Source organism: Rattus rattus, chromosome 18 (genome assembly GCF_011064425.1).
Source record: "Rattus rattus isolate New Zealand chromosome 18, Rrattus_CSIRO_v1, whole genome shotgun sequence".
Taxonomy (NCBI): domain Eukaryota; kingdom Metazoa; phylum Chordata; class Mammalia; order Rodentia; family Muridae; genus Rattus; species Rattus rattus.
The window spans coordinates 12223262-12250329 of record NC_046171.1 but is presented as its reverse complement, the minus strand read 5'-3'; the positions used below and the strand labels follow the sequence as shown (position 1 = coordinate 12250329).

Below are 27068 nucleotides of genomic sequence, written 5' to 3'. Positions count from 1 at the left end.
AGAGGGGAAGTTCTTTTGTGTTCTTTTCTGTTTGATGTTTTAAATCTCTCCTGTATCTGGAGTGACATATTCTCACCATGATTTTATTGAAACTGTTCTATACCTTTAGAATGAAATTCTTTTGCCCCCTTGCAGATGATCCTTAGATTTGGTCTTTCCATGGTGTCCCAAGTGTCTCGAAAGTTTCACTCCTATCATTTTATTAATTTATTTTGTATTTCTGATTCCTCTACTCTGTCTTCAGGCTCAGATAATTTGTTCTTTCCTGGATCCTTTCCATGAACAAAGCTTTCCAGTATTTCAGTGTGGGATTTTCTTCAGTATTTTTCTTTTCTTTTCTTTTCTTTCTTTTTTTTTTTTCTTTTTTTTTTCCAGAGCTGGGGACCGAACCCAGGGCCTTTGGTATTTTTTTTTATCAGATTCTTCCATTTCACCTATGTTTTGTGTTCTCTTGGAATCATTCAGGATTTTATTCCTTTATATCCTTTATATCTTCGAAAGTGTTTCTAATCTTTCTTCTGAGTTACTCGTTGAAGATTTTATCTAATTTACCCCAATTGAAGGTTGCTACCATGGGATTAGTAATTTCTGAAAGGGGAGCATTATCTTGGGTTTTCATGTTCTTTGTATTTTTTACCACATTGGCATTTATGCATCTGGGGTTATTTTAGTGTTTGGAATTTTCTTTCATCAGCTGTATTCTTTAATTTGGAGGATATGATAGGGTTAAGGTGTATAATTAAGAAATTACACCCTGTCTAGTAACTGCATGTGCCTACTGTGATCTCTACGAGAATAGATTAATTGTGGAAGCTACCATAGTTGCTGGATGTGCCCATGATGCAAATGTCCTACTAGCTAATTAACAATGGTCTCTTTGATTTTTTTTCAACATTTAATTATCTATTGTGTATGCACATGAATTCCTCATGTGTACCTATCATGGGTGTGTGTGTGTGTGTGTGTGTGTGTGTGTGTGTGTGTGTGCACACGTGTGTGCGTGCTTGCATGCATGTAGAGGTTACAGAACAACTTGTGGAAGCTGTTCTCTCTATTCTTCATGTCAGTTCTGGGGACTGAACTCAGGTCATCAAGTTTGGCAGCAAGCACCCTTACCTACTGAGCCATCAGACAGGTCCTCAGTTTTAGAATGTGTTTCTAACACATCTATGTGAAAGAGCAGTGCAACTATTGAATCCCTCACTGGCCTGGTCCAGCTCAGTTCAACTTGGTGCCATATGTAGGAGAAGCACGTGGGAGCTCTTGGCTTTAAAAGCATCCTCAGTGTTCCGTGGTGCCAGTGTGTAAGGAGGTGAGTCAAGTTGCTGGCTGAGGTAATTCCAGGGACTCAGCCTGTCTGGGCTCCTTGCTTCTACTTCTATCCCTCCAGGATGGATGTGGTGAGAAGCACCTCCTGAATGGCTTTCACTGGTGCAGCTCAGTTTGACTGGGTTATGATTTGCTCCAGTCCTAAGTAGCATGTACCTACTTCCTCACAGATATCTCACCCGAGTTAGATAAATTTGTCTACAGATATTTTTTCTTATGCAGGAAAAGAAGTTGTTGTGTGTTATCTTTTTTTTCTCCAAAAAATTGCCACAAATAAGTCTCTTAATCCACCATTTTACCTTGAAGGACACCTTAAGAGGTAACAGAGGGACTGAAGATGTGGCTTAATGGCAGGATTCTTGCCTATGTAAAGCCCCATGTTTGATCCATAGCAACTCAGGATCCTTGTCCAAGAGCATGTGGGTGCATGGAGAGCCTTAAGGTGGTTCAGAATCCCCAGGAAATGAAAATACAAGAAGGCAATTGTGGCTTATGGGTCTGAACGCAGAACCCAGGGGCCAAGGTTGAGGTCTACGTTTTGGCATGTCATCGGTCTGAAGTCCACTTTCTGCACGTAAGGAATAAGAGTGTAAGTGGAGATCTATATATAAGTTAGTAGATAGACCCAAAATCTTCAGGGGCATGGCTTGCGTCTCTCTGGATCATCCTTCCTTTCCCAAGAAATGCATATATTTCACCATGAAATGCATAGAGTTGGTTTCCTGAGTTTGTTATTTTTCATTTGTGTATGCGGTCCCTGGGTATATTATCCATCTTTCTGTTACTGTAACAAATATCAGAGATAATTTAGCAGAGTTTGTCCCTTGATTTCAGAGTTTCCACCCTATGGTTGGCCTGCCCTGTCTCTTTGAGTCTATAAGAAGGCAGTGCATTCCCGTGGGGGCACAATGTAGAAGAGAGAGTTTATACCTAAAGCCGACAACAAAGATAAGAGGAAGGGAGGAGAGTCCCACAGTCCCCTTGGAAGATGTACCCCTAATAACTTAAGCCCCTTGAAACAGGTCCCATCTCTTTTTTTTTTTTTTTTTTTTTTTTTTTTTTTTTTTTTTTGAGCTGGGGACCGAACCCAGGGCCTTGCGCTTCCTAGGCAAGCGCCTACCACTGAGCTAAATCCCCAACCCCCAGGTCCCATCTCTTAAAGGTTCCACCACCTCTCCGCAGCACTGAGCTGAGCTTTTAGGCTCAAAGCCCAGGCTCTGGCAACTCTACCAAGCCAGCCTCAGCCACCCATCCTCAATACACCAATTAAAAGGGGGTGGGGAGTCAAGCAACCCCACCAAGTCCACATCTGGGGTCCTGACATGAAGTGTAGGGGTAAAAAGAGGGCAAGGGTTATGCACCACTAAGCAGCCCTATCTTTTTTTTCTTTTTTTCTTTTTTTTCGAGCTGGGGACCGAACCCACGACCTTAAACGCTTGTTAGGCAAGCGCTCTACCACTGAGCTAAATCCCCAACCCAAAGCAGCCCTATCTAAGTGTGCCTCACTCCCTCATTCCTGAACCATCGCTGTCAGGTGTAGATGCAATAGGAAAGGGATTAAACCAAGGGCTTCATTTAGTATGGCTTCCACCACTGGGACTGAGCTGGCACTGGCTGAGAAGTCTGTCCCTAGACCAAAGGGAGAAGTAGGCCTTTGTGGGTTTCCTAGGAAAGATTAGCAAGCTGTCTTAGTCGGGATTTCTATTGCTGTGAAGAGACACCATGACCACAGCAACTCTTGTAAAGGGAAACATTTCACTGAGGGCGGGCTTACAGTTCAGAGGTTCAGTCCATTTTGATCCATGCAGTGCGATGCTTGAGAGGTAGCTGGGAGTTTTACATCTGGATCTGCAGGCAGCCGAGAGAGAGAGAGAGAGAGAGAGAGAGAGAGAGAGAGAGAGAGAGAGAAAGAGAGAGAGAGAGAGAGAGAAAGAAGAAGAAGAAGAGGAGGAGGAGGAGGAGGAGGAGAAGGAGAAGGAGAAGGAGAAGGAGAAGGAGAAGAAGAAGGAGAAGAAGGAGGAGGAGGAGGAGGAGGAGAAGAAGAAGAAGAAGAAGAAGAAGAAGAAGAAGAAGAAGAAGAAGAAGAAGAAGAAGAAGAAGAAGAAGAAGAAGAAGACAGACAGACAGACACAGGACCTAGCTTGAGTATCAGAAACCTCAAAGCCCACCTCCAGTGACACACTTCCTTCAACAAGGAGACACCTACTCCAACAAGGCCACTGAATACTGCAGGTCCCTATGAGCCTACCAGAGCCGTTTCCATTTAAACCACTACCCAAGTCATCATCATCTTGCCAGACCTTCAGGGACTTATGAACCTTTGCAGTACAACTTGAGGTCTCTAGGTGCTTAATGCTGCTACTGTTGCAGTGACAGCCAAAGCCATCTTGTCTTTGGGTCTCTGAAAAGTAACCCAGGAAACCGTTCTCCGAACCCAATCAGGTTTCCTCTACCACAAAGCTGGTGGGAAAATAATAGATTGCACAACTGTGTAACCTCTAAAATTAGTGATTTTTTGGTTTGTTTGTTTTTTGGGGGGTTTTTTGTTTGCTTTGTTTGTTTGTTTGTTTTTGTTTTCAAGACAGGGTTTCTCTGTGTAGCCTTGGCTGTCCTGGAACTCGCTCTGTAGACCAGGCTGGCCTCAAAGTCACAGAGATCCACCTGTCTCTGTCTCCCAAGTACTGGGGTTAAAGGTGTGTACCCCCACAGCCTGGCTAGAATTAGTGATCTTTAAGTAGATTTCAAGAAAGTAAAGCTAGTGCGTTTAGGTTTCCTCCAGGTAGCATGAAGATTTCTGACCTCTTGGAGCCATGAAGGAGAATGAATATACTGGCCTGAGTCTTCCTCTAGGCTGTCTGTAGCTGACTGGCCACTTCAAGAAGCCCTTTTTAGCTGACGGCTGCTGGGTCTGGGGTCAAGTGGGTTTGTAGAAGCCAAACAGCTCATCCCCATACTGAAACACTTCCTCCCTTGGCTGAAGTATTTCCCAGGAACCAAAGTTCTGCTCTCTTCTAGGGGAACATGTCAAGAATCCGAGGCCAGTGACCTGCCACTCAGATCACTCGACAGTGATTTGGAACAGTTGTTTTCTGACGAAAACTTGGCCTGCAGCCCTAGCTGGTTCCAGCTCCTCCAGCCATGGTGTGTGGGTGGGGAGGTAGCCGGGCCCAAGAGTTTCAGTCACAGTGGAGTGCATCTGAGGATATAGGGCTCAGAGTGAGAAAACAGAGGCACCATATAGTGGCCCATCCTGAGCTGTGGAAGGTTGGCATATTTCGGGCGTGGGAATGTAGGACAGGGTCAGCGGGTCCTGACGGGAGAGGAGATGTCAATTTCTGATTTGGGGGTGTTCTCAGGCCGTGAATGGAGCTATGGCGATGTTCCAAACGCTGGTATTGCGTGCTGGGTGATGGAAGGTTCTGGACCATTGAGCAGACAGTGAGCTGCCTGTCTCCTCAAGACTGGGCTTTTCTGTAGCTTCTGAGCTTCTTGGCTCGTGGCCGATGCTTGCTTTTTCTGCCCCTCCAGTCTCAGAGAGATGGGGAGGGTACGGAAGTGACTGGGAAGGAAGCTAGACGAAGGCAGCTCCCGAGGGTCAGCTCACAGCGGTGTGGATTCTGGTTGGTTTTGTGCCTTACCTTCGGACCACTCAACCTTCCTTGATTGAGTCCATCTTGCAACTTCCCAACCTCCCCCAACACATTTTCCTCCACTCCCTCGCTCTCTTCCTCGGCATCCATGATACCCAACATATGTACCCTCCCTTTTGAAACACCTCACCTGCAGAATCCCACTGGCTACCGCTCAGCAGCAGGTCTCATCTGGCTGACACCAGGTTTTGCTGCTGCCCCAGGCAGAGAAGTTCTTAGGGGTTGGAGCACTGGTCAAAGTTATAACTGCCCCTTCCCAGTTCTGGGTCCAGGCTCCGGTCCTCAAGAAATATCTGCCCAGCAGCCATTTGCTTAGCATGTCGGAGACCCCGAGTTTGAGCCCCAGAGATACAAAACACTTTACAAAATACAAGTATGCTCACAGGACTTTTCAAAAGTTAGCGTTGTAACTTAGCATACAAAGTAATGGAGTTCATGACTTCATCCTATGTACACATCATTAGACTTTGTTGACGGTGCCCCTTCCCCCATGGATCTGCCTGTGCCCTGCCCTTCTCCAGTTCACTCCTTTTCCCCCCATGCTACCCCTGGTCTCCCCTTTCTGTTTTCTTATCAGATATAACCCGTTGCTCTTTCTATTTCCCGCCATCCATAACATATTTGTTTCCCTCTCGCCTTTTCTAGTTCTGTGACCTACCCATAGCACATGTGTAAATGCACACGTATATAATTTTAAATCCGGGTTTCGGGGTTGGGGATTTAGCTCAGTGGTAGAGCGCTTGCCTAGCAAGCGCAAGGCCCTGGGTTTGGTCCCCAGCTCCAAAAAAAAAAGAACAAATAAATAAATAAATAAATAAATCCGGGTTTCACACGTACCAGACAACCCGTATGTGTCTTTCTGAGTCGGTCTTTTTTTTTTTTTTTTTTGAGCTGGGACGAACCCAGGGCCTTTATGCCTTCTAGGCAAGCGCTCTACCACTGAGCTAAATCCCAACCCCATGAGTCAGTCTTCTTGAAAAATAAAAACTTCCAGTTGCATCCAGTTCCCGCCAATGTCGTGCTTTTTTATCTTTCTTGACTTTTATTTATTTACTTGCTTTTGAGACAGACTCTTTGCTGTGTATCCATGGCTGGCCTGAAACTCACTGTGAAGGTCATGCTTGTCTCAAACTCCCAGAGATCTACCTGCCTGCTGGGATCAAAGGAGTGCACCATTAAGCCTGACCACTAAGCCTGGCGTTTCTTCTTCTTCTTTTCTTCTTCTTCTTCTTCTTCCTCTTCTTCTTCTTCTTCTTCATCTCCTCCTCCTGCTGCTCCCTCCTCCCCCTCCTGCTGCTCCCTCCTCCTCCTCCTGCTGCTCCCTCCTCCTCCTCCTGCTGCTCCCTCCTCCTCTTCCTGCTGCTCCCTCCTCCTCTTCCTGCTGCTCCCTCCTCCGCCTGCTGCTTCCTCCTCCTCCTGCCCTCCTCCTCCTCCTCTTCCTCCTCCTCTTCCGTCTTCTAAATAGATTCTGTGTTTTTTGTTTTTTTTTTTTTGGAGCTGGGGACCGAACCCAGGGCCTTGCCTCCTAGGCAAGCGCTCTACCACTGAGCTAAATCCCCAACCCCTAGATTCTGTGTTTTATTCAAAGTATTTTTTGGCAGTACTGGGGATTGAACCTAGCTAGGACCTCATCCATGTGAGTCAAGAGCTACACCATTAAACTACATCCTCAGTCTCTTCCTTTCTATTCTTCTTTAGGGTTTTATGTAGCCCGGGTTGGTGTTGAACGTACTATATAGCCAAGGATAACCTTGAACTCCTGATCCTTCTGGCCCCACCTCCACCTCCTGAATGATGAGATTGTGGGCGTGTGCTACCCTGCCCAGCGTGTGTTTTCACTTTCCTTAGAGCTGCATAAAATTCTATTGTGTACACGTGCCACCGCCTTTATTCATTCATCCGTCCCTGGGCACCTGGTTCCTTTTCCTGTCTTTGTAAATAGTTCCGTAATAATCTAGAATAGGCTTGTTTCGGAATCTGGGGGAAATGGTTCAGTGTGTACGTGAGTCCTGCAAGTGAGGACCTGTGTTCAGATTCTCAGAGGCCACTTTAAGTTGGGCACGGTAGCATGTGTCTGTAACTCCAATGGTCTTAGGGCGAAATGGGCAGCAAAAGTCAAGGAACGTCTTAGAAGCTCACAGGGCAACCAGCCTGGAGCACACAGTGATGGAGAAGAGTGGCACCTGGGCCTTTCCGCCTTTCCTCTGACTTCCATATGTATGCTGTGGTATATGCATCCTCCCCCCAAAGAGAGAGAGAGAGAGAGAGAGAGAGAGAGAGAGAGAGAGAGAGAGAGAGAGAGAGATTTTAAAAAACAATAAGTAAATGGGCTAATAAAGTAATTACTCGTTATGTTAACTTTGAATCCTTAAGGCATGTTGCAGGTTCGTCCAGGAAGAATGAACCTCAATTGAGACAATCCCTCCATATGATTGGCCTGTAGAGAAGCGGGGGGGGGCATTCTCTTGATTAATGATCAATATAAGGGGACCCAGACCATTGTGGGTGATGCCATCCTTGGCCAGGTGGTCCTGGGTTGCATAAGAAATCAGGCCAAGGAAGCCATGAGGCGCAGGCCAGTAAAGAGCCTTCTTCCATGACCTCTGCTTCATTCCTGCTTTCAGGCCCTGGCTTGAGTTCCTGTCCTGGCTTCCCTCAGGGATGGGGTGTGGAAGTCTAAACCAAATAAACCATTTCCTCCCCAAGTTGCTTTGGGTCACGGTGTTTTGTCAGAGCAACAGAAAGCCAACTAGGACGGCTGTATAGATGGGTCATGCAGTGGCTCTGCGGCAGAGAGACGGGAAAAGGAGCCTTTCATCCGGGAATCCGGTTAAAGTCTCTGGCCAGCAGTGCAGCAGAATCCACCTGTCTACGTTTCCTGAAGCTGCAGATACAGATGCTGGGCTACACCCGGTTTTTCATGGACTGAACAACTACTGGGTTCTTGACTTTCCATTGGGAGATAGCCATTGTTGGACTAGTCAGACCTTAGCCTGTAAGCCTAAATTTTACACACACACACACACACACACACACACACACACACACACACACACACATATTATATATATAATTTTATCAGTTCTGTTTATCTAGAGAACCCTGACTAACATACCGTTGCAGGTCTGTGTACCAGAGGCTATTCAGAGAACCAGCTGGTGGGAAGGTTCAGATGAAGGGGGAAAGGCACCAGCAGGGAGGGGAAGAGCCACTTTGGTGCTGCTCCGTCCCAGCCGAGTCTCTTAGATGCTGCGCTGACTGCTGAGACCGGGAGAGCAGGGGAGCTTCTAGTGGTGAAAGCTTGGAGAGAGCGGTCTTTTCCTCCCAGGAAGTGTTATAGCGTTTGTACGACAGATGCTCTCAGAGGATGAAGTGGTTCTCACACACCTTCATTCCTTCTGGATAGAATACAGTTTTTGGGGTGGGTTGGGGTCTGACAGTAGGTGATTCCTATTGGCTTGGTCTGAGATGGTACGGATGCCTCATCTACATGTGGAAGGGCTTGGGGGACACTGCCCCTGTGTGACTGATGGCCACAAATCTCTCTATGGGGGGCTGTGGCTATGTGACAGGTTTTGGGGCAGGCAAAGATCCTACTGTCCCGTCTGGGTTCCCGGGGCTTTCAAGCCCAACTCAACCTTACTATTCTTCCTCTCATGGTCCACCACCCCCACACTTCATAATTTGTGTTTCTCTCAACTTTGGCCAGAGAAGCTTCTCTTTGCAAGGGGATTGATGCAGAGACTCATGCTGGGCCAACATGCTGGGAATAAATAACTGAGTGCTTAGTTGTGGATGAATCGTTTGTATCCATCTCCACTCCCACACCCGAAGCTCAGGAAACATCAGGGGGAAGGAGCAGAAAGAATACAAGAGCTGGTGGGTGCGGAGTAGAGCTATACAAAAGATGGACTCTGGACACGACACAGATCTTGCACATAGCAACTCAGAGCAGCTGTCGTGACCTGCACAAAACCTGCACAAGATGAAGCCAGTCAAAATTCAAGTGTGGATGAAGCCTTTCCCTTTGGTGGGCGGAGCAGCGAAGGGCCAATAAAAGGGAGTCACTCCTCCCTCGAGGATGTGGCTGCTGGTAAGTTGCCCATGCCCCAGCGGATGGCTCCATACTTATGTGCTAATTGAACTCAAGGGACTATCATCAATAACACGAACAAAAACTACCATGAAGTTGAGAGGATAAGGGTGAGGAGCGCTAACTGAATCAGTGTCGTGGTAGATAGATATGATCAAAATACACCTGAAAGGGAGGTGAGGAGCTAGGGAGAGGATACATAGTGATGGGCCAGCTATACGTAAGTTTGAAGGGCTGTGAAGGACCCTAGTTCTTACTGAAGTGTAAGAGCTATTAAGAAGCTCGGCCTGGTAGAAAGTAGGTAGGTTATGGGGTTCCTGTGAAGGACCCTAGGTCAAGATTAGGCCAAGTACCAGCTTCCTGCCTCAGGTCAAGGCTAGGCCAAGTTCCAGTCTCCACCCACAGTTCTCGGGAGAAGCAGGGACATTCTTGAAAAAAACAGAATGTACTGATAGTCACCTGACTCTCTGGTCCCAGATAGAGTTCAAATGCATGTCATATGCTTGCTAACCAATAAATTCAAAGGTCAATATGCTTAGCCAATATAGGAAGGACGTCTTGCTCTTGAGCAAAGAGGAAATAAGGCGGAGTCATTTTTTATATCTAAAGTCATTGAGATGGTTTCCCCCTCTTTTCTAGTTGGAGAACCTCATACTTGTGGGGGTCCCTGCAAATGCCATGAACATCAGAGTAACAATCCATGTGGGAGAAAGAATGAAATCCAGTTCAAAGTTCTAGAGTCTGACGCCCGGCATTTGGCATTTATTTTAGACACATTTAAGTACAGTACAATTTGGGGTTGGGGATTTAGCTCAGTGGTAGAGCACTTGCCTAGAAAGCGCAAGGCCCTGGGTTCGGTCCCAGCTCAAAAAAAAAAAAAAAAAAAAAAAAAAAAAAAAAAAAGTACAGTACAATTTTGGAGAAAGGTGTCCTGGCAACAATGATCTCAATCCAGTTTGCACAAGAAAGGCATGACTATATCAAAACTCTTCTGCAAAGTCCGTGTGACCTCTCTCATCAAGATATGTTCTATAGCTTAAGGGACTAGGATCTGGTGTGGCCCTGGTCATACAGATAGGGTAGAGGTCACCAGCACAGGCGACATCTGCCCTAAGGATGGGTTCTATTTCTGGGAAGCACTGTTCAAGATAAAGGTCTAGAGAGGAAGAGTCTGGGGTAAGCATAATAGGCTGGGGGATTTGGGTGTGGCCTGGCCCTTCAGATAGCAAATGTTCTTAATACCATCCACTCCTGTAGGAGACAGAGTTGGAAGAATACGAGAGTCAACAAATGAACCAAGGGGAAAAGAGCAGAATTTAGAGGATTGGAATCAAGTGACAGAGAGGTTAGTGTCTGTCTCACAAGGGTGTCGGCAGGAATGATGCCTTTGGCTAGCTGATCAAAAGCACCTTGGTAGATGGTGCGGTAGACGGCAAGTGGGTGGCCTAAAAGAACTTATGTATTAATTATAGGATCCCCCTGCAAAGCGAGAGAGCTTCTCTCTTGCTAAATAGGGCTGAATGTAGTACGCACATTTGAACTCTATACAGGGACCTTTTGGTTCTGTGCTACTGTGCCAGGTAAGGGCAAGAAATTCTGTCTGTTCCGAGCTGACCTGTAAAGGGAGCGACTGGGCTTTCAGGGTGGCGTGTCCTGCGACAAATGGAGTATCGGGCAGGGACAGGTGACTAAAAAGAAGATAGCAGAGACTAAAGAAGAGCAAGTAGGAGTAGGGGTCTTCTGGAAGACTCTGTGGGAAGAAGGGTGGCCGGATTAGGAGTTTTACACCATTGAGGGGTCATCAGGAGCTGGAAAGATGTCTGAATGGTTAAGAGCACTTGGCTGCTCTTCCAGAGAACCTGAGCTCAGCTCTAAGCACTCACACGTTTTTAACCAACTCAGTAACTTCAGTCCCAAGGGATCTGATGCCGCCTTCTTCTTCTTCTTCTTCTTCTTCTTCTTCTTCTTCTTCTTCTTCTTCTTCTTCTTCTTCTTCTTCTTCTTCTTCTTCTTCTTCTTCTTCTTCTTCTTCTTCCTCTTCCTCTCCTCCTCCTCCTCCTCCTTCTATTTCTTCTTCTTTCTTCTTCTTCTTCTTCTTCTTCTTCTTCTTCTTCTTCTTCTTCTTCTTCTTCTTCTTCTTCTTCTTCTTCTTCTTCCTCTTCCTCTTCCTCTTCCTCTTCCTCTTCCTCTTCTCCTCCTCCTCCTCCTTCTATTTCTTCTTTCTTTTCTTCTTCTTCTTCTTCTTCTTCTTCTTCTTCTTCTTCTTCTTCTTCTTCTTCTTCTTCTTCTTCTTCTTCTTCTTCTTCTAATAAAAGATTATCAGGAAGTTTCGTATAAACTGTTTTCCTACCTGTTGCCTGCAAGAGGGAGGGAGGGGAGATGGAGGGAGGGGGAGATGGAGGGAGGGGAGAGGCTGGTTAGCTTTTGAGTTCAGAGACACTCTGGAAGGCAGAGAGAGAAAGGGATCAATAGGGTCAGTCAGAAGGCTTTCTATCATTAAGAGGTAAGGCAACCCTAAGAGTCTTTAAGCAAGAAGGCCAACCACCAAGTCTAAGCCCTTTGACCCATAGGCTATTGCTTTGTCTGAATCTCCATAAAACTGACAAAGACCTAAGGCTCAGTTTCGAGAGTTACACACAAACAAGGTGTTCTAGTTGGGGGTTGGGAACCCTAAAGCAAGAATGTCCACAAAGGGCTCTTGGAGGTTGGAACATGAGGGCAGGGTGGGTTGGGAGGGGTCCAGAGGTTCTATAAAAGGACGAGTGGATTAGTAAAGAGGTTTAAAAGCTCAGACCCCAAAGCTGAGGGTGTGAATATAAACGCTACCTACCAGACCCAGAGAAATGACAGGAAGCCCCATTTAGTTTGAAGGGTTTTGTCCTGGGAGCTAGGGACCGAACCCAGAGCCTTGAGCTTGCTAGGCAAGCGCTCTACCACTGAGCTAAATCCCCAACCCCCCAAGGTAGCTTTCTTATAAGGATGCTATCTAGGGCATAAAATGGGATGTTAATATTCTCAGGCAGCCAGAAAAGTAAGGAAGGTAGAGATGTGTACTAGAGGTAGACCATAAGAGGGGCAGCAGCACTAAGGCTTAGCCGGTGTGAGCAAGGGCCTGGCTAAACAGACGAGAGCTACTGAGAACTCTTTCGGGAGTGACTATCTAGGTAAGCCGAGTGGGCATTTGGGTGTCAAGGATTGCTCAGATAAATGCAAAGGGATCTTCAAAAGACGAATGGAGAGGAATAATAATGATTCCAAGGTCCAGGTTGAGGCATGGAGGTGGGAGAAGGAATATGGGATACAGAAGAATAAAGGTCAGAGACCACCAAGTGGATAGGAATTACAGCTCTGCTAATTGGGTGTAAACTTTGAAGTGTTCCGTGGGAAGAGTTGAGTAGCTATAAAATTCAGGCTTTGAAGAGTCTGATAATTATAGGTTTAAGTCTCTCTAATGCCTCGGAAGTGAGTGGATATTGAGCTTGATCCGTAAAGGTGGAGAGAAGACCCCGTGGTTTGATTTGTATGGCAGGTAGCAACAGCTTAGAAGGGGTTTCCCAGGCCTGAGGATGACTTCGAGGTAGTAGAGAGGCCAAGAGCTGAGGGAGGAAGTGAGTCTGTGAGACAGAGTAGTAAAGAGAGAGTGGCTTCACGGGGGCTTTGTGATGGGAAGATTATGGACGTCTGCACCTTTTCCTGAATGGCATGTTCCTGGACAGGGGTCAAGACAGCTAGCTAGGAAGGACCAGGAAAGAATGGGAAAAAGAACTTAGATTGCACAGTAATGAACCTGTCTGTCTGGGTTTGGATGGAATGCCTTCCATCTTGAGGAATTACAGAAAAAGAGGGAATAATTTTACCAGCTAGTGACAGTGTTATCCTGGGTTTTCTAAAAGCCGTGGTGGTGGTGGTGCTGGTGGTGGTGGCGGTGATGGCAGTGGCAGTGGTGGTGGTGGCAGTGGGCGGGAGCAGCGACCTGTCAAATGGTAGCCATTATCAATCTCAACAATCCCACTTATCCTGAGGAGTCTGGTGTTTAGGGCTTAGCAAGGACAGAAGAGTGGGGACCGGCATCTTTCTTAGCACAGCCTTCCAGTGTCCTTTTTCCCCACGCAGAGAGCAGGGGCAGGGCAGTGACCGTAGATTGGGGCATGTTCTTGCCCGGTGGGCCATTTGTCTACCTTTAAAATGGGCCCTAGGTGGTCTAGCCCTGAGAGGAGAGAGTCTTACTCCCATGTTTGAGTTATCCTGTGATGACTCTTGGAGTAAGGCTGCTACCAGGGTTTAATATTTCACCTGATCTTGTTTAAAGTTTTAACATTTAAGATCTTTCTGTTTAGCATGTTAGCATTTCTTCAAGGCTCTGCCCAACACTTACCTAGCAATAGCCAGGTAGGAGTCTGGCTTGCTATTAAAGGACCGTTTGGCCACTCTCTGACCCCTCTCCCTCTGTCCTTCTCTGTCCTTCTCTGTCCCTCTCTGTCCCTCTCTGTAGCCCCTCTCTTTTTCTGTCTCCACTCCCCTTTCAACTCCCTTTCCTATGCCCCAAATAAGCTTCATTATTTTTAATTAATCAAATGAACATTTCATTTCACAAAGATTACTCCTTCTTCTTAGCACCTCAGGGCACCTTCTCAAATTTCAATCATATAATCAGACACAAATCAATTCTCAACAGATCAAAGAAGAGCATTGAATGAATCCTGGAGGAGAGCTTCTGGTGTGGCCTTTAGGAATTCAGCATTGTCTCTGGGCTGGGACAAGGAAGTAGGCTCTGATAAGAATGTCGGAAACAGTGACCTGGGGCTTTGTTTACCATTTCGCTTGATTACTTTGTCTTTGATCTAAGAACTGACCATGTTTTTTGGAATACCTGGAATGATATAAAAGGAGGCTGGAGAGAAGTGAAGCTGCTTCAGCCTCATTACAGGCTGGAGTCATGTTATAATTCTGTCTAATGTTTTCTTTCTTTCTTTTTCCTATTGGATTTTTAAAAATTTATATTTCGAATGTTATCCTCTTTCCAAGTTTCCCATCCATAAACCCTCTACCCCATCCCCCCCTGCTTCTGTGAGGGTGTTCCCCCACCCAACCACCCACCCCTTCCCACCTTCCCGCCCTGACATTCTCCTACACTGGGGCTTCGAGCCTTGGCAGGACCAAGAGCTTCTTCTCCCATAAACTTATTTTTTTTTCTTCTTTTTCTTTTTCTTTTTTCTTTTTTTCCGGAGCTGGGGACCGAACCCAGGGCCTTGTGCTTGCTAGGCAAGCGCTCTACCACTGAGCTAAATCCCCAACCCCTCCCATAAACTTATAAAGTTCATTTTATATTATACCCATTGTATGACTGGTACCTCAGAGGGAGATGCTTCAGCATGGGCTCATTAAGGACCCTCCCCCCACTCCCCACCCGCCTCCCCCCCCCACAGCATCATACCGCATTTTACAAAACATATCACCTTCTGTCTGCTATTGAAGACCTTAAAGGCCACTTCTGTAAGGTCCTTCAGTCTTTTCTTTTTGTTTGTTTGTTTGTTTGCTTGTTTGTTTTTTTTTGAAACGGGGTTTCTCTGTGTAACCGTCCTGGCTGTCCTAGAACTCACTCTGTAGATCAGGCTACCCTTGAACTCATAGAGAGCTGCCTGCTTCTGCCTCCTGAGTGCTGGGACTAAAGGCATGTGCCAGCCACGTCTTTGACTCTTTTTTATACTACCAGCTTGCCAACTGAAAGCCAGATGAAAGGGCTGGTCTGATTTCCCCACTGTCATTCAAGGTCAGATTGGTATATTTAGTTTCTGATAAGTGTTAGGTCCAAAGAGTCCCTCCTCCCGCCAAAGACTTCTATTTATCAGGAGACTCCCATAAATTACCAGGAACCTCCCTTAGTCCAACCCAAAGGTCACCCACCGCAGGCAAGGACACTAGTTCCTGTTCAATCTGAGCAGCCCGTATTAGTTCAAAGACCACACCCTGCTGACTCTCCTACAATAAAACCTGCTTGCTTTCCCACCATTCTTCTCCTCTCTCTGTCCCCTGGGAGATAATCCTCCACAGTTTGATTTCCCAATAAACCTTTCTTTCTACCCACGGAGAGGTCTAATGTGTGCTTTCTCACGCACAATAGGTGAGAGAAATAGAAGGCTGGATTTTCATAGACTCCCTGGATAACTGCTTTGGTTTCCTCAAGATTGTCCACCCTAAAGGCTGCCACCTGCCTGCCTGCGTAAGTGTCACCCCTTTTTGCTGCAAGGCAAACAACCACAAGGCCTTATTTGTGGAGCTCATCCGGATTGGATTGGACTTCAATGAAGATGGGTGTATGGAACTGACAGAGCACCCCACTGTATTATGAGGTCTATCCTGGGTACAAATCATGTTGGCATGTGCCCGAGCTGTCCTCCAGACACACTCCCTGTCCTTGAGAGACACAGTAGAGGTCAGGGTGACATAAGTGTCAGGTCTGGTTAGGTTTAAGGATTGGGTAATATATTCAAAATTGTGGTGATAGAAATTGGTGTTAGACAAGAAGCCCAAACATTTTTCTGCTCAAGAGAGACTAGTGGGGGGGGGGAAGGGGACATGGGCACACATGGGGACCTCAGGTCCAGCAACCTTGTGGAGTGGAAGGGAATTCAAGTGAAGTGGTTATGGGGGGTGGTGAAGGGAGGGGTAGGGAAAGGTTTGGAAGAGGGAGAAGGTGGGTTAAAGGCTGAAGCCAGACCCGGGGAGGATGGTCTGACTGAATAGAGAGAGGAGAGGGCTGGAGATGTATCTTGATGGGTAAGAATTTTATTCAAAGGTACACTAAAATGGCATTTGTCATTAAAAAGACGTGAAAGTCTAATAGGCTGACTTGCAAAACTAATAATGATTTAAAGCATACTGCCCAGGAAGGATTTAACAATCTACTATGAGAGAGTTCATTTAAAAAGTTAACTCTTGACCAGGAGGGATGGCTCAGTGGTTAAGAGCACTGACTGCTCTTCCAGAGGTTCTGAGTTTAATTCCCAGCAACCACATGGTGACTTATAACCAACTGTCATGGGATCTGATGCCCTCTTCTGGTGTGTCTGAAGAGAGTGACAGTGTATTTATATTCATAAAATTTAAAAGAGAGAAGAGGTGCTATGGCAGAGGAAGGGTGTCACAGACCTTTGAACCTTTTTTACAAATTCTAGGAATTATAGAAAATAGTTTGCAATGGAACGGATTGTTACCCAAGGATAACCGCCACCCACCCTCCCCCAATAGGGAAAAGCAGTTTTACCTTGCACATTCATTTCAGTATTTCCAATGTATGATTTTTGTCTGTTCCTTGAACTCTTTGAAGGCTTATCAGTTTTGCCATTTAATGAATGAATTTAGCGAGTGAACGCTCTAATGTAGTACATTTGTACAAGGGTCGTGGTTTTACTTTCTGAAAACCATCCCTAAGTTTTGTAGTCCTGCAGTTGAAAACCACATCGGTAGCAGAGATATCCACCTCTGCCTCCTGAGTGCTGAGATTAAAAGCATGCACCACTATGCCCAGTGAGAGATAACTTCTTAAAAGAAAACATCGAAGAATAATGTTCTGGCTAGGTCTTGTCAATTTGATCTAAGTTACCGCTATTTGAGAAGAGGAAATTCAGTTGGGAAAATGTCTTTGTCAGATTGCCTATAGGCAAATCTACAGGGCATTTTCTTGATTAATGATTGATGTGGGAGGGGCCAGTCCCACGGGAAGTGGTGTGACCACTAGGGAGGTAGTCCTGGATGTTATAGGAAAGCAGGCTGAGCAAGGCATGAGGAGCAAACCAACGATCTGTTTCTCCAAAGCTTCTTCCTGCCTTCAGGTTCATCTGAGTTCTTGTCCCAACTTCTCTCAGTGATGTGCTTGTGACCTGGGAGTTGTAAACCAAATAAACCCTTTCCTCCCCAGGTTGCTTTGGGTCATGGTGCTTTAGTACAGCAATAGAACCATTAACAAATTTAAAGAGTAAAATAAAAACCACCTGGGAGTTACATAAACATACAGAACTCTTTACCTTTATAATGCTAGTAGAATCGTTCTCTTTAGTGGGTGGGGTGGGGTGGGGACCGGTGCTGAGGTTATGAGGGGTGCCTGGCATATACATTTTTCTAACTGCGGGGTTTACTAAGAGCTAAATACTCAGCACATTGTAAACCTACATTTCGACTAAGACAGATCTATTTGCCTACGGGGGAAAACCTGGAAGCAGGAACCCTACTTCCTAAGGAACATCTTCCACCACAATGACTGCATTTATAATAATTGGCCCCGCCGACTAGCACAGCGCGTGCGCGGCCCAGAACCCAGCGCGAAGAGAGGAGGCGTGACAGCTGGCGCCTGCGCAGTGGCAGGCCAGGGAGGCGACGGTCACAGCGCATGCGCAGGGAGTAGAAAGGGGGCGGTGCCTGGACGGTCAGGGGTGGATAAGGGGCGGGCCGAGGGCGGGAGCCGTAAGGGAGACAGGGCGGGCCGAAGGAGTGGCGCTGTGGGGTTGGCTGTTGCCCTGAGGCCGGACTCAACGGACCGGGCCGCGGCACCGGGCGAGCTCGCCGCCCGGCCCCAGCCCGGAGCCAGCGAGTGAGCGAGGCGGTGCCGCGCGGTAAGAGCCGGGGCAGGGTCTTCTCCGCTTGTGCCGCGGGCACGTTCGTCTCCTCAGCGCCGCCCGCGCGGCCAGGCCCGGGCGGCCCCGCAGACCCTGGCAGCCCCGCGCCTGCGCTGTCCCCCCTCGTCACCCCCCCCAATCCCCAGCCATTCCGCGCCTGCGCCGTCTCCTGTCCTGGCGGACCTCACAGCTTGCCCCGCAGACCCCCCGGGAACCCAGGCTGTGGTGCTACCCGGCTAGCTTGGGGTCTCATCCCTGCGGAGAGGCTGGGTGCGACCCTCGTGCTTGCATTCCCTGTGGTGTCGGGAGAGACGGGGCATTCACCCTGGTCCCTTGCCCTGGGCTGGGGCAGGTTGCCTCCCCATCTGGTGGATTGAGGGTGGGGAGAGGAGGACCCCCCCCCCCCCGAAGGCTGCGTCCTGCTGTGTCCTGGCTGTTTGAAGCTGGCAGTGTTCTTTATTCTTGAGACTTGACTAATTATATCAGATTGGATGTGGATAATACAGTGTGTTGTTGAAGGAATGCTGCATTTTCAATAGTGGCTACGTGTGTGTGTGTGTGTGTGTGTGTGTGTGTGTGTGTGTGTGTGTGTGTGTGTGTGTGTGTGTGTGTGTTTTGGTGGCGGTAGTGGTGGTGGTGGAGATACCCCAGAGAACACTAGAAAATCAGTTTCTGGGTGGGCTTAGCCACCTACAACCAGACGTAAATTTCCGTGATCATTCAAATGCAGGCAACCTTGAGGTTTTTTTTTTTTTTTTTTTTTTCATTCCCTTGAAGATAGGTCCTAAAGTGCGGCGGGGTGAGGGGGCACCTGATTAAAGGGAAATTTTACTGTCATAAAAGAGAATCATAAGTTTTGGCCCACACCTGTAATACTGGTACTCGGGAGGCCAAGGCAGGATGGACTCCAGTTGGGCTGCGGATCAAAATCAAACCAAAACAAAAGCCAGGAAGGCTTCTTGTCATTCAGGGGGCTGAATCTTGAGGTGAAATCAGCTGTGGGCTGCAGGCAACAGTTCTATCTAAAGGTCTGGAGTGAGGTACCAGCGTTGTTGCATGGGCACCACAGGCACTGTTTGGTTTGGTCCTCTTTAACTACGTCAGGAGTGGAAAGAGTTTGAAAAGCAATATGTCTGTGTTGAATTCGGTTACAGACTCTTTTTTTTCTTGTCCTTTCCTTGTACTGGGATAATATAAGCAAGTGATGATTGAAGTGTACTTGAGGATTGAGTCGTATATGAATAACTTCACTCTCGTCTTTGTAATTAAGGGCATGCAATATGGCTAGATAAATGTTTTATAGCTGAGCTATATCTATGCCCAGCTCCGCTAGCCTCTTAACCTTTCATTTGGAGATGGAGGTCAGACTAAGTTTCCCAAACTAGGTCTATTTCTCACTTCGTTGCCACACAGGACTAGAACTTCAGTCTTGCTTTATTTAGCCTCTGGAGTAGCTAGAATTAATTACAGGCCTTCACCACCCCCACTGGCCTAACCTCACCATTTCTATAAGGGGGTGTGAACGTCAACAGATTTTAGCTCTCTCCAGAGAGCCTCAGATGTCCTGTGTAACCTTTGATAATTGTAATTTTTTTCTTAATTAAAAAGATTAAAAATAGTTTGTTTGTTTTGTAAAATTTTCAAACCAATATAGAAGGGGATATGGAAAAAAAAAAAGTGGTCTCCTTACAATTTTTTCCTATTGAGAAAGCTGATGCCCCCTCTCTTTTATTCCCCATTAAAAATGTTTCATTTTCCCTTTGGATCTAGTGTACACCAAACAGTGTTCTAACCTTTCAAAGTTTTAGGAAGCTTGAGAATGCTTTGTATGTTTGCCTGTGTATACCCCAGATATGTAGGCATCTCCTTGACATTTTCATTAAGAAAGCGATTTTTGTACCATAGAAAAGTTGTACAAAGGTGTCTTTGTAACAGTTAAAATATTAGTGTCAGATGCAGAGAGGAGAGTAATTATGGTTAAAGTGAAATTTGCTCAGGGTCTGTACCTACATCTTGTCTTCTTGACGACATGTGACTTGTGAAGCAGAAGTTCGCTCTCTAACTGACTTGACATTACCTCATTTGATCAGATGACTCAGGGGTCAAAATCCCTATGAGGGCTGGGTTTTCTCATATACAAGACTTGCTGAGTAACCGTATGTCTATTTAAATCACATGTCTAGCTTGCACAAAGTGTTATGGCGGCCATGCCACTTTGACAGAGGAATGATGGCGCAGCATCAAGGGATTGAGAGATTTTTCTTTTCTTTTCTTTTTGGCTTCATGGCTTTGGGCAAGTAAGCTTTTCTGGGTCTTTGTTTCTCCATTCTGTGTGCATGCACACGAGGAGCTTCAGGAGCAATTTTAATATTAAAGAATCCTATAGGGGTTGGGGATTTAGCTCAGCGGTAGAGCACTTGCCTAGCAAGCGCAAGGTCCTGGGTTTGGTCCCCAGCTCTGAAAAAAAGAAAAAAGAAAAAAGAATCCTATGCACAGTTTTCAGCCAATGATGATATTGTAGCCTCCTTCTCAAAAATTTGGGTGATGAGCCAGGCTTGTGTAGTATGTCTGAGATGAATGAATCTGAGATACCCTGGGATGAAGGAGTATTGAGTAGGTGTTTATGTCATAAGAACAACAAGGACAATGTTGGGAGGACCAATGACACTGAATGTATTCAATTTAAAGGACCATCATTTCTAAAGAACAAAGTAAAACAAAACCCACCCAGTTCTTGGTGATAGGGGCTGGAGAGTTGGCTCAGCAGCTAAGAGCATTTGTTGCTCTTACAAAGGACCTGGGTTTGGTTCCCAGAAGCCACACACACACCTCACAACCATCGGAAACTACAGACACAGGGGACCCAGCACCTTCCATGGGCACCAGGCATGCCTGTAGTGCACATACATATTTGTGCAAGACACTCATACACATAAAGAAGTCTTAAAAAGTCTTAAATTTCAGCATCTAGTTGGACATGGTTTTTACAAGCTTGAAGTGTCAGTTGTATTGGAGGCCAAGAGAGATTGCTTGCGTCTAGTACTTTGAGGCCAGTCTGAGCAGTATAGGTAGGCAGGCCCTAGTAAGAAAAGATTAAGCATCATTTATGATGCTGATCCCAAACGACTGTTATGGTACTTATCAATGCTAAATACAAGAGAGCACACTTGCTGTGAGTCTAGAAGTAAAGAGCCTACGGTCTTGTTTTGTTGTTACTGTTAGTGAGGTTAAGGAAAGAGCCTGGGCTGTTGCTTTTAAAAAAGATTCAAACACAGCTGTCTGGCTTGGTGGCACATGGGGTTCCAGGACAGCCAAGACTACATAGAGAGACCCTGTCTCAAAAGCCAGAAAGAAAGAAAGAAAGAAAGAAAGAAAGAAAGAAAGAAAGAAAGAAAGAAAGAAAGAAAGGAAGGAAGGAAGGAAGGAAGGAAGGAAGGAAGAAAGAGAGAGAGAGAGAAAGAGAGAGAGAGGAAGGAAGAAAGGAAGGAAGGAAGATAGATTGATTTTGTGTTTGTTTTGTTATTGTTGTTTGCTTGTTTTTTGAGACGGGATCTTTTGTTGTTCAGGCTGTCCTTGAACCCACTGGGTAGCCAGTGATGACCTCAAACTTTTGATTCTTCTGCCTCCACCTCTCCAATGCTGGAATTGTAGGTGTGGCACCATGTCCAGGTTTATGCAGTACTGGGAATTGAGTGAAGGGATCTGTGTATATGACTTGGGTGACTTACCACAAATAATGTAAAAAGCCATTAAAACTGATACAAAGCGTTCCCTGCCTTGGTTAGCCTTAAAGTGTGGTTCTTGGGCAGAGTGTGCAGTGGGTGAATAAAGAAAGCTTGATGCACAAGTGAGAGGACTGGTGTTTGGAGCCCTGGGATTCTCACAAAGCTGACATTGACGGCACACACCTGTAATTGCTCTGCAGTAATGGGGCGTGCTGAGAAGACAGGAGGATGCCTAGAAGCTTACTGGCCTTGTAGTACTCGGTAGCAAACAGGAGACCCTATCTCAAGATGGAAGGACTGGTACCCAAGTAGTCTTCAGGCCTTCACATATGCTGTGCGGCACATGCCGTCTGTGCTCAGGAATGCACACATACATACTATAATGTTCACAAAGATCAGTGTGTGTATTTCATACATGATATAAAATATCAGGAGTCTTTTATGTGTGTGCCTGCCTGTTCATATGTGTCATGTGCACAAAGCGCCCACTAGTAGAGGTTGACAGGTCTTCTGGGATTGCCTTCATGTGCCAACAGAGCAATACTAAAGGAAATCCCTGTCGGAATTGTTAGTGCTGGATAGACTAGCTGCAAAGTTAGGAAGAAAACTCCCAGTAGCTCAGAAGGTTTGCTTTTTGTTTTTTGGTCTTTTTCTTTCTTTCTATTTTTAGTTGATTGATCTGAAACAACCTCGTGATCATGTTGGTCTCAGGGATGTAGCTCAGTGTTCAACATCCCTAGTAATCCGGGAAGGGAAGCGCAAATTTAAAGTTCATTGAGATACTGTCATTCTTGCCACTGGCTGTTGAGAAATCTGATAAGGACTTTTGGCATGGATATGGGGAAGAGGAACTCTTAGTCAGTGCTGGTGGGAGTGCAAATCAGTGTAGCCATTGTGGTAGTTAGTTTGGGGATTTACCTAAAGATAGTCTATCAGAGATATTTGCACACTCATGTTGATTGCTGCTCCATTCACAAGAGCAAGAAAATAGAAACAGCCTAAATGTCTAGTCATGATGATTGGATAATAAAAATATAGTTCATGCATACAATGGATATTATTCAGCTGTAAATAAAAATGAAATCCTGACTTTGCAGGAAGGCTAATGAACCAGGAAAGCATTCTAAATGAAAAGACCAAACCACATGTTCCTCCTCATATGCAGATCCTAGCCGATGGTATGTTCATGTGTGTGCATAAAAGGTCCAAGTGTGGATTAAAACCCAAAGTTAAGAAGGGAGACTATTAGTTGATGAGGATGATGAGCAAAAGGAGGAGAGAGGACAGCCAACTATTCTCTAGTTTCAGCCTGTCATAGGTGTGTGTGACTCTGCCTTCTGTGTATTGAAGTGGCAGTCTGTCATTCCAAAATATCTAATACGTTATTCTTTTGAGGCATCAATTGTGATTTCTTTTTAATTCCATTAATTATCACAATAGGACATGATTAGTTGCTAAGTTCATTGGGCTCATTGACCCACTTAGAAAAAAATGATTAAAACATTTTTTCTTTGTACTAGAGGGAAGGGCTCTGTAACTGGACATTTTTCTGTTTTTTTTTTTCCTTCTGTCTAAAACTATTAAATCATGCTATTTCAGTGTTATTTAATATGTAAACTGTAGTGTATTTATAAAGTATGGTTGTATGAAAACTTAAGCTTGAGCCCATAGCTTAGAGGTAGAATGCTTTCCTAGTGTGTACAGGGTCCTGGGTTCAATCCCCAGCAACATAAAAATAAGTAACTAGGGCTTAAAGACTTGAAGGGTGGGGGCACTGAGGAGGGAGGCAGCTTTGATGCCTTTTAATGTTCATGAAGCTCTTACAATTCATGGGAGTCTACTCTGCACGCATCCTCCAGAAAATCCAGTTATAAGAGCATACTGTTTAAAAACACACTGTATAGGGGAAAAGTGAAAAAAAAAATGGTAGAGGATCAAAATGTATCAAAAGGTCTATTTTGAAAGTCTTAAAATTGATGTAATCCCAGACTGGCATTGTGTGGTGTGCAACTGTAATACCAGCACTTGGGAATAGGAGATGGAAAGTCCTCCTCAGAGCCAAGGGAGCTTACGGCCAGCCTGGGGCTACATGAGACTTTGTCTTAAATAACTCAGTTAAGAAGTAAAATTGGGGCTGGAGAGATAATTTAGTGGTTAAGAGCATTGACTGCTCTTCCAGAGGTCCTGAGTTCAAATCCCAGCAATCACATGGTGGCTCACAACAATCTGTAACATGATCTGATGCCCTCTTCTGGTGTGTCTGAAGATAGCTACAGTGTACTCATATAAATAAAATAAATAAATCTTAAAAAAAAAAAAGAAATAAAATTTGGGTCTGGCAAGATGGCCTAGTGCTTATGAGCACTTGTTCTTCCAGAGGATGGGGGTTGTACATGAGGTGGCCTTTAAAAGGGAGAGGGAAGGAAATTTCAGCTTTTAGGAATAGCTGTGACATTCCTCTGTTGCGGGAAAGGCATATGACAGTGGGCATCAACAAGCGTCCTTCATGAAGGGTCAGGGAGTGAATGTTCAGTCATTATAAACTGTACAGTCAGTTTTGTGGTTAGTCACCTCGTACTGTAGTTCAAAATAGCCTTACACATTATGTGACTGAGTGTAACTGCATTTCAGTAAACGTTGGATTTACAGTTTTCCATGCCATGGAATAGTCAAGATTTTCTTTCTGTCTTAAGGTTTTGTTGCTCTGAAGGGACAACATGACTAAGATAACTCTTATAAAGGAAAGCGTTTAGTTAGGACTGGCTTACGGGTTCAGAGGTTCAGTCTGTTATCATCATGGTGGGAAACGTGGCAGCATCCAGGCAGACGTGTGATGGTGGAAGAGCTCAGAGCTCTCTATCTTGATCCAAAGGAGAGGACTGTCTTCTGCAGGCAGCCAGGAGGCTCTGAATCACACTGGCCAGACTTGATCATATGCGTGAGACATCAAAGCCATGCCCCCACAGTGACATACTTTTCTAACAAGGCCACATCTTCTAATAGTGCCACTTCCCATGGGCCAAGTATGTTCAAACCACCATATTTTCTAGTCCTTCAGTAACATAATTTGAGTTTGTGATGGTCTGGATTTGTCCTGCTCTTAGACATACTTAAACATTTTAAGTTACTGGCTGTTCATTGATGTGTATGGAATTATAATTGATTCTTGCACACCAGTCTTGTACTCTGAGAGCTGCTGTTCTTAGATTACCCAGTAGCATTTGCAGATTCTATTGACTATTCTGTTCAGTGTGTCTGTAAAAACAAAGTCAGTTTCTTCTTCCTCAATTGGAATATTGTTTAGTTTTGTGCTTGCTTTTTAAAAAAAGATTTATTTGCTTATTTTGTTTGTTTAAAGATTTATTTATTTTATGTATGTGAATACACTGTAACTGTCTTTACACACCAGAAGAGAGCATTGGATCCCCTCACAGGTGGTTGTGAGCCACCATGTGGTTGCTGGGATTTGAACTCAGGGCCTCTGGAAGAGCAGTCAGTGCTCTTAACCACTGAGCCGTCTCTCCAGCCCTTGATTTTTTTTTTTCCCCCTTTTCTGGCTAGTACACAAAAGTGGGAAGAATGGGCTTACTCTCTTTTCTTTCCTCACATGGAGGGCCCCAGATCTTCTGGAACTAGATTTACAGACAGTTATGAGCACCCATGTGCTTGCTGGGAATTGGACCCAGGTCCTCTGGAAGAGCAGCTAGAGCTCTGAACTGCTGAGCCATCTCTGCAGCCCTTCACATATTTTTCTTTTTCTTTTTTTTTTTCTGGAGCTGGGGACCGAACCCAGGGCCTTGTGCTTGCTAGGCAAGCGCTCTACCACTGAGCTAAACCCCCAACCCCCTTCACATGTTTTATATGTGGATAAAATACAGTTTTATGGCATTCAGCATGAAATTAACTATAGGCATGTTCTAGAATCAATATGTCAAGTTAAGGAGATTCTGTTACAGTTTTCTTAGGCTTTTTCGCTTTATTAAATCAACAATGAAATTTAGACTTTTAGTGATTCTGTTTCTGCTGAACTAATCTTACAGCCTTTCTTACTTTGTAACATTGTATTACATTGAGTTTGAATGTTAAATTTTGTTTTGTGGGTTAAGTGACATTTGTTCTTTTAAACATTAATTGGTGTGTATATGTATATGTGTAATGCAAGGTTTGTATATGTGCATGTATGTGCATATGTGTGTGAATATGCCTGCATGTGCATGTGTGTACACATGAATATGTTTGCATGTGTGTATATGAGAGGGAGGGAGGGAGGGAGGGAGGGAGGGAGGAAGAGAGAGAGAGAGGGGGGGGGGGGCGCGCCATAGCACACTTGTGTCAGAGGATAACTTATAGGAATTGGTTCAGGTCATCAGGCTTGGCAGCAAGTTCCTTAACCCAGCTTACTGGGCTCACTGGCCCTAATATACTCAAAGGCTTTTATGGCTTTTTGATATTTCAAGACAGGGTTTCTCTGTGTAGGCCTGGCTGTCCTGGAATCCACTCTGTAGACCAAGCTGGGCTTGAACTCGGAGATCTGCCTGCCTCTGCCTCCCGAGTGTTGGGATTAATGGTGTATGAATAGGTCACCCTGCCTGGCCCCGATATTCATTCTTGATGTTTAATTTCTGTTTTGGCTTGTTGGGTTAAATTTGCTGTCCCTGCGTCCCCCTTGTGTTGCTGTGACTCAAACCCAGGATCTCACATGCTAGGCAAACCCTGTATAATACCCTCAAGTCATAGTTTTCTGAAATTTTATTTAGAACTTATAAATTCATTTCCTTAAGTGATATTGATCAGTGGGTTTCTTTTTCTCTATTTATTTCCATTTCTTTTGGTAATGCCTTTGCCAACAAGCTCACTTGATAAAGTGAACTGTGAAATACTTTGTAGATTTCTTGAAGAACATTATGGTTTGAATGTGTTTCCCCAAGAAGAATGGCTTGGAAACTTAGTCCCCAGTCTTACAGGGTTAGGAGGTGAGGTGTAGGTAGTGCTTGAGTCATGAAGGTTCACTCCCCCAAGTGGATTAAATGGCAGTTACAGAAGGCTTGAGGCTGTGCATTCAGACCGTGTGTTCTTTCACATGTCTGCCTTACACCGTCTACCCTGTGTGATCAACAGAAGGCTTCTCAGCTGTGTGCCAAACACATTCTGTTGGCGTTCTGTGCAGGCGAAGGTTTCCTGTTAGAGCAGCTCAGAACAAAGTAGTTGTAGAAATTTGTTAGCAAGAAGTTGGGCCATTTCTATTGTAAATACCTGGCGGTATATATGTAGTTTGGAAACTGAGTGGAGGCTAGATGAATTTAGAGGCACATTCCAGGGAAAAATCTCCATTTCTGTTAGCGGAACATCCCAGGCACTGAGCTACACTAGGACCTGGTTAAGTGGTTGTCACAGACTAGCACAGGGAAGGGCGTTTAATGAGGTCTAAGGTGGAGCTAAGGGCTACGCTACTGGAAACCTGGGCAAAGGCACTGTAGATCCCAGCTATAAACATGGTAGTGAATGCAGAACTGAAGAATGTGTCAGATGAGGAGGCAGGGTACAGGACGACCTCACTGGGGGCTTGCTTACAGTGAAACGGAAGAGAAATGACAAAGGAGGCTTAACAAGAGGAGAATGAGAAGGTTGGAAGGCCTCGAGACTGGCCTTTACAGAGGTC

General features: G+C 45.4%; 1 protein-coding gene across 1 annotated transcript in view; it reads left to right on the top strand.

Annotated features, from left to right (window-relative positions):
* Positions 1 to 17837: 17837 nt before the first annotated feature.
* Positions 17838 to 27068, top strand: part of Specc1l (sperm antigen with calponin homology and coiled-coil domains 1 like) — a 107316-nt gene continuing 98085 nt past the window's right edge. The window contains exon 1 of the mRNA XM_032889276.1: positions 17838 to 17954. The gene's annotated coding sequence lies outside the window, so the exon portion shown is untranslated. The remainder of the gene's footprint in view (positions 17955 to 27068) is intronic.